Here is a 7,545-nt window from a genome sequence, read left to right on the forward strand (position 1 = left end):
CTGCTTCTTTCTAGATTTGCCAGAACTGTTGATTTAGTCACAGAGACAAAACAATAGCAGTTGAACAAAGTGGATGTTTATTTCTCATGTAGAAGTCTAAATGGGGTGTTGGCATGTCGTGGGCTGTGGTAGCAAGCTTGGCCCCCTCTGGTTGCTATGGGACCTGCCGTGGGCCTCTTGCTGGTTGGTCACTCACTGTGGGTTTGCATTGTGGGTGGTGAAGGGGGCCAGACAAGGAAACGAGAGAGCTGACCTCAATTCCAACTGAGAACTGAAGAGTCAGGAGCCGCAGGAGGTGAAGAACAGAACATCAGGGACAGTTGCCAGGCCTGGTGGAGCCTGATGTGGCTTCTGGTCACATACATAGTCACAGGGCCCTTAATTCCTTCTCATCAGGGGCTCAGGGGCAGGCATTCACTGTCTTGGTGCCACAGTCCCTCTTGAAATATTTCCTTAATGAAAATCAGAAAAGATTCTGATCATCTATCTGTTCAGAGAGTCTGGAATCCTTTGCAAGCCAATTGTTTTTCTAGAAGTTAGGTTTCTGGGGACAATTAAAACAGCTCTGAGTGGGCAGCTGTGGCTCCTTTGCCTAGGCTGAACAAAGAGGAAAGGGCTGGGCTGGGCAGACCTCAAGACACCCCCCGCCCCCACCCAAATTGCTTCCAGACATGGCCTTTGCTATTGGTTCTCTCTCCTAGGACCTTGAAATGAGAGAAGAAAAGCAATTTGGTTCTAGAAAATTCAGAGGAAAATGGAGGCTCCAGGTGTCCCACCTAAGATCCTGACCTGGAAGGCCAGGGAGCAGATCCTGTATTAACACAAAGAACTAGCAGAATCCTGTCAGCTTCCAAATTAGCTGAAGGTTTTGGTTTTAACATAAATACCCATCAGCACCATCCCTGCAATCTGAAAGGCCTTAAGGGGCACATTTGTTCCCACGTGGAGCAGAAACTAAAGTGGGACCAAACAGTCCCTGTGAAAGCTGGGCTAACCCACTTTCCTTGCAGCTCCAGGCCTCTGGGGTTTCATCCAAGCTGCTCTTTGAAGGCCACACTGTGTCAAAGCCTTTGTTGATGCCAGGGACACAGCCCACCACAGGCCATACCCAAAGGCCAGAGTCAGAGCACAATTTTGAAGATTACAGAAAACTCCAAAGAGATTAAAGAGATGGAATAAAGGATCCCAGCCCCCGAAAAGAGGAAGCTTTGTGTCTGTAGCCATAGCCCTCGGCAATCAGACATCCTCCTCACTAATGTGAGGTCAGGAGGGGACTAGAAGTGCTCAGAGGATGGACTGCCTCTGGCCAGTGCGGGGGAGAGGCAGGGGTGTTGAGGCACAGGAGCCAGATGAGAGGAATGTCAGCAGCAAAGCAGTAAGAAGAACATGAGAGTTTCTTGATAGTGATAGAACTTCCTACACAGACTGGGAACCGGATTGTAGCTTGAGGGGATGTGACAACATAGTGGCCCGGAATTTTCACTTTGGAATTAACTGCTTTGGACCAGGAAGAAGCGCTGAGCCTAGAAAGGCAGGAGGCACAGGACTGTGTGGGCTTCTGTCTGGCAGGGACCTGTGAGCTTCATAGGGCGAATGAATCAGGGGGCAGGATAAAGCATAGGCCTCCACCCTCACAGTGCTCTTAGCCATCTCAGGCTTCCCGGAAAGCTACCACCAGGCTGCCTGCTGGAGCCCTTTACACTTACAGGCCTTCCTGCTTGGGTTCTCTTCTGCAGGCTGTGTAAACCAGTCCTGTTGTAGCCCTTGTAGCATCTGCTGTAGTGATTTGGTTTGGGTTTCAGTATTATTTGCAATGGTTTGGAAGGAAATGGGAAGTTTGCCTTCTAACTACATTTTCTTTTTGATTCAAGAACCCTACCAGTTCTACAACCACGGGGCCTAAAACTAAAATAAAGGAAAAATAAATAAAAGGAAGCAAAAACATCTAACTGGTATGGCCTGGCAGCATTGCCAGAGAGAGTCCTCAGGGGCCCAGGCTTGTTCTGTCTTTTGCTCTGCCATCCCTAGGATGGACAGCACAGAAGAGGCAGTGCATCTTAACAAAATCAGGGTTCTGGAAGAAGGGAGGGGTGGTGAATGGTTGTTGCAATCAACAGTTCATACTTCAATGGAAAGAAGGTGGGATTCGATTCCTGGTCGCAAATCTTCACTCTGTCACCTGCTATCTGTGTGCCCTCAGGTAAGTCATTTAACTTTTCTGTTCTTCAGTTTCCTTATATGCAAAATAATTCCTACTTTGCAGAATGGTTGTGGGAGGTAGAGTTATCTTAAGACAGTCTAGCACAGTGTCTGCTACATGTTGGAATTCAAAACACTCCCTGCTGTTGCTATGGTTGGTTCTGAGAGCTATATTTAATTTTCTTTTTAGTCTTTCTTGCTGGTCTGTCACTCTCTTACTATAAGGAAGACAGCCATTTCTGCATAGGTCACTATGCAGTAGTCTTTTCTATTTTTTGACTGCTTAGCATCTATATAATATCCCACTGAATGAAAATACTAAAATTTATCTATTGTACTATGAATAGGCCATTTGGAGTTTTCCCAGTTTTTTACTATTACATACAGTGTTGCTATGTATATGCTGTGGTACACGTGTATAGCCATTTCTTCAGGGTAGAAACTAAGTAACATTTGTGGGTCATATGATATGCTTGTCTTCAACTTTACTATATAATATCTGACATCTTTCCAAAGTGGTATGCCAGTTTATCTTCCCACTGGCAGCATATGAGAATTTCTGTTGCTCCAGCTACACTCCAACAGATTCTTAAAGCTTTGTCATTTTGTAGGGTGTGTAGTGGTATCTTACTGTGGTTTTGACAAGTCTCTATTTGTTGGTTATTTGCAAGTATCTTGCCTCCCTCCAAGTCACTTGTCTATTCATTCTTTTTATAATATCTTTAGTGAGTAGAGTTCTATGAAAAATTATTCTTATTTATGTATTTTTGTAGAGATAGGGTCTCTCTATGTTGCCCAGGATGGTTTTGAATTCCTGACCTCAAGAGATCCTCCTGCCTTGGCCTCCCAAAGTGCTAGGAATACAGCTGTGAGCTACCATGCACAGGCTTAAAGTTCTTAGTTTTTAGTGTAGTTAACATTTTGTTCTTTTTTTATTACTATTTTCCCCTTATCATTGATGCTTTTTGTTACTTATTTTAAAAATCTTCCTTTACTCAGGATCATGATGGTATTTTCCTGTACAACCTTCTAAGAGCTGTAGGCTTTCACATTTCATGTTTAGGTATTTAATCTACCTTGGGATTGATTTTTGTGTGTTGTGAGAAGAATGCTTGTAGATACCCAATTGACCCAGTGCCTTTTACTGGTCATTTCTCAATGACTCTGCATTCCCACCTCTGTCCAATACCACGTGTCTGTGTATGTGTGGATCTGTTTTGGGGCTCTTCAGTCTGTTCCATTGGTCTATTTGTTTATCAGCATCTCACTGTCTTGATATCTGTTAATGTAAATTCTTTCGCCTTACTCTTCAAGAATGTCTTGGCTATCTTTGGCCTTTTAAAATTCCCATATACATTTTTGAATCAACTTGTCGCCCTCCTTCCCAAAAAAACCCAATTAGGATTTTTATCATTCTAGGACTACGGTAGATCCCTTCATTTATTTAGATCTACCTAAATGTCTCCCAATAGCATATTAGACTTTTTGTGGAGGATTTGTACGTCTTTAGTAAGTTTTATTACTAGGCACTTAATATTTTTAGTATGCTTATTGAAGTAAAATTGATATGCATTAAGTGCATAATATTTAAAGTGTACAAATTCATAAGTTTAACATATGTATACACCCTGAAACTGTTACAGGAAAGGGGTCCTGATCCAGACCCCAAGAGAGGGTTCTTGGATCTCATGCAAGAAAGGATTCAGGGCTAGTCTGTAGTGCAAAGCAAAAGCAAGTTTATTAAGAAAGCAAAGTGGTGAAAGGACGGCTACTCCATAGACAGAGCAGGACGTTCCCGAAACCAAGAGGAGGAACGCATCCACCCTAGGTACAATGCTTGTATATATGGAGAGATGTGCTCTGCTACAAGGGTTTGTGATAAACTATTAATTTTCTTAATTATGATATTTGGCAAGAATCAATATTATTATCTTTCAAGCAAAATTAGGAATGCCTTTGTTCCCCAGATATTGGGGTATCTGGACACTCCCAAGTCTGGGTCTGTTTTAGTAAACATTATTACTTTGTTCCCTTAACCATAAACATCTAGAGGCTAGGAATGTCTAACTTTCTGGGAATTCAGTCCAGCAAGTCTCAGCCTCATTTTCCTAGCCCTCACTCAAAATGGAGTTGCTCTGGTTCGAATGCTTCTGACAAAACCATCACCACAAGCAGCGTAATAGAGTAAACATGTCCATCACCCCCAAATGTTTCCTCATGGCCCTTTGTAACCCTTCCGTCTTACCCCTTCCTGCCTGTACATCCTCCCACTCCCTGTACCTAGGCAATCTGCTCTCTGTCCCCATAGTTCAGTTTACACTTTGCAGAATTTTATATAAATGGGATCATACAGTACATACTCTTTTTGATGTGGCTTTTTTTCATACAGCATAATTATTTTTGAGATTTATCTAGGTTATAGTGAATATCAATTGTTAATTGCTCTTTAAAAAACTTTTAATTTCAAAACAGTTATATATTCACAGGAAGTTGCCAAAATGGTAAGGTCTGTGTACCCTTCACCCAGTTTCTCTCAATGGATATATCTTACATAATCATAGTGCAGCATCAAAACCAGTAAACAGACATTGGTGCAAGGTATGTGTATAGTTTTGTGCCGTTTTATTATATATGGAGATTCGGGTAATCACCACTCAATCAAGTTGCAAGAACTGTTCCATCACCACTAAGATCTCCCTCATGCTATCCCTTTAGAGTCACACCCAACCCCCATCCTCTACCATTCCTAGACCCTGGCAGCCACTAATCTGCTTTGCATCACTCTAATTTTGTCATTCTGAGAATGTTATAAATGGAATCATACAGTATGTGATCTTTTGAGAGCATAATACCCTTGAGATGCATCCAACGCTGTTGCATGTGTCAATAGTTCATTTTTGTTATTTATTTTTATTTTTTGACTTAGTAAATTCTGTGGTATGGAAGGATCACAGTTAGCTTAGTCATTCACTCATTGAAGCACATTTTGGTTGTTTCCAGTTTTGGGCAATTGCAAATAAAGCTGCAATAAACAATCATGTACAGAGTATTGGGTGCACATATTTCATATCTCTGAGAGAAACGCCCAGGAATACAATTGCTGGGTCGTATGTTTAGTTTTCTTTTACATCCCCACAGGCAGCATATGAGAGATCCAGTTTCTTCACATCCTCACCAGCACTTGATATTGTCACTAATTGAGGTTTTGTTCTAATGGGTGTATAGTGACATTTGTTTGTGGTCTTAGTTTACATTGCCCTAATGGCTAGTAGTGTTGAGCATCTCTTCATGTATTTATTTGCCATCCATATATCTTCCTCAGTGCAATGTCTCTTCAGGCTTTTTTTTTTTTTCTTTTTTGAGACAGAGTCTCGCCCTGTTGCCCAGGCTGGAGTGCAGTGGTGCGATCTCGGCTCACTGCAATCTCTGCCTCCTGGGTTCAAGCGATTCTCCAGCCTCAGCCTTCCAAGTAGCTGGGACTATCTGTGTGCACCACCACACCCGGCTAATTTTTGTATTTTTTAGTAGAGATGGGGTTTCATCATGTTGGCCAGTCTGGTCTCGAACTCCTGACCTCAAGTGATCCGCCTGCCTCAGCCTCCCAAAGTGCTGGGATTATAGGCATGAGCTACCACGGCTGGCCGTCTCTTCAAGCCTTTTGCCCATTTTATAATTGAATTGTTTGTTTTTTGTTATTGAATTTTGAGAATATATATCATATATTATAGATAAATGTCCTTTGCCAGATACATGGTATGCAAATATTTTCTTCCAGTCTTTTCATCCTCTTAATAGAGTCTTTCACAGAATAAAAGATTTTCTTCTTGATGAAGTGTAATGTGTTGATTATTTTTTCTTCTATAGATTGTGCTAGTTTATTGCTTTTTGTTGCTGAATACTATTCCATTGTATGGATATACTATTATTTGTTTATCTGTTCATTTGTTGATGAACATTGGGTTCTTTCTAGTTTTTGACTATTACAAATAAAGTTGCTATAAGCATTTGTGTACAGGTCTTTTTGTAGGCTTTAATTTCTCTTGGGAAATATCTAGGAATGGAATACCTGAATCCTGTAACAGATGTATGTTCCACTTTTTAACAAACTATCAAATTGTTTTCCAAAGTGGTTGTACCATTTTATATACCTGCCAGCATTCTATTAGAGTTCTAGTTCTTCTGTGTGCTTGCCAAGACTTGGTATGGTAAGTCTTTTAAATTTAGCCATTCTAATAAATATGTAGGTATATCTTTGTCTTAATTTTTATTTTCCTAATGACTAATGATGTTGAGCATCTTTTCATATCTTCATTGGTCAAGTATCTGTTCATATCTTTTGCCCATTTTTATTAGATTGGTTTTTTCTTATTACTGAATTTAAAAAATACTCTAGATGCAAGTCCTTTATTAGACATGTGATTTGCAAATATTTTGTTGTCTGTCTTTTCATTCTCTTACCTGTCATATTGGATTAGAGGCCACCCTACTGACCTCATTTAAACTTAGTTACCTTTTTAAAGACCCTATCTTCAAATACTGTACAGTCGCATTCTGAGGTACTAGGGATTAGGACTTCAATATATGAATTTTGAAGGGAATACAGTTCAGCCCATAACACTCCCCAGCAATTGCTGTGGACATGCTGGAATTTTTTTTTCTGTTCTTTGTTCATTCTTGCTCATGGTGTGTTACAAATATCATAATTCTCCTTTTCTCTGTGACCATGTCTCTCAGTCTCCCATCAAGGAGTGATGTCTGTTTCTCCACCTCTTGAATCTGGGCTGGCCTTGCCAATATAATATGGCAGAAGTGACATTGTTTCAGTTCTGAGTCAAAGCCTGAGGAGGCCTTGCATGCTTCTACTCTCTCTTGCAACCCTGCACTGCCACATATCAACAAGACTTATCAACAAGCCTGGGATTGCCTGCTAGATGATGAAAGATATATGGCCCGCTTGCTCCCATCACTCCAGCTGATAGCCAGCCAACCCTAAGAAGCAAAGTCACCTAGCTGATTAGTAGCTGACCACTGACACAAAAGTAAGATCATCTGAGACCAGAAGACAGCCCATCTGAGCTCAGCCCAAATTACTGACCCACAAAATAATAATAAATAAATGGTTATTATTTTTATGTCACTGAATTTTGAAGTGGTTTATTATTGAACAAAAGCTACCTGATACCCATCCTTTTTTTTTTTTTTTTGATATGGAGTCTCGCACTGTTGCCCAGGCTGGAGTGCAATGGCACAATCTCGGCTCACTCCACCCTCCGCCTCCTGGGTTCACACAATTCTTCTGTCTCAGCCTCCTGAGTAGCTGGGATTACAGACGCACACCACCACACT

The 7,545-nt window shown here is 41.1% G+C and overlaps 1 long non-coding RNA gene across 1 annotated transcript; it reads left to right on the plus strand.

Moving 5' to 3' along the window:
• The first annotated feature begins 4,185 nt into the window (after positions 1 to 4,185).
• LOC129050155 (uncharacterized) lies at positions 4,186 to 7,341 on the plus strand. Its single transcript, XR_008513680.2, has 2 exons — positions 4,186 to 4,797; positions 6,934 to 7,341. It is a non-coding gene; the product is annotated as an uncharacterized LOC129050155 (long non-coding RNA).
• The last annotated feature ends 204 nt before the right edge of the window (positions 7,342 to 7,545 follow it).

The sequence above is a fragment of the Pongo abelii genome, chromosome 16 (assembly GCF_028885655.2).
Source record: "Pongo abelii isolate AG06213 chromosome 16, NHGRI_mPonAbe1-v2.0_pri, whole genome shotgun sequence".
Classification (NCBI taxonomy): Eukaryota; Metazoa; Chordata; class Mammalia; order Primates; family Hominidae; genus Pongo; species Pongo abelii.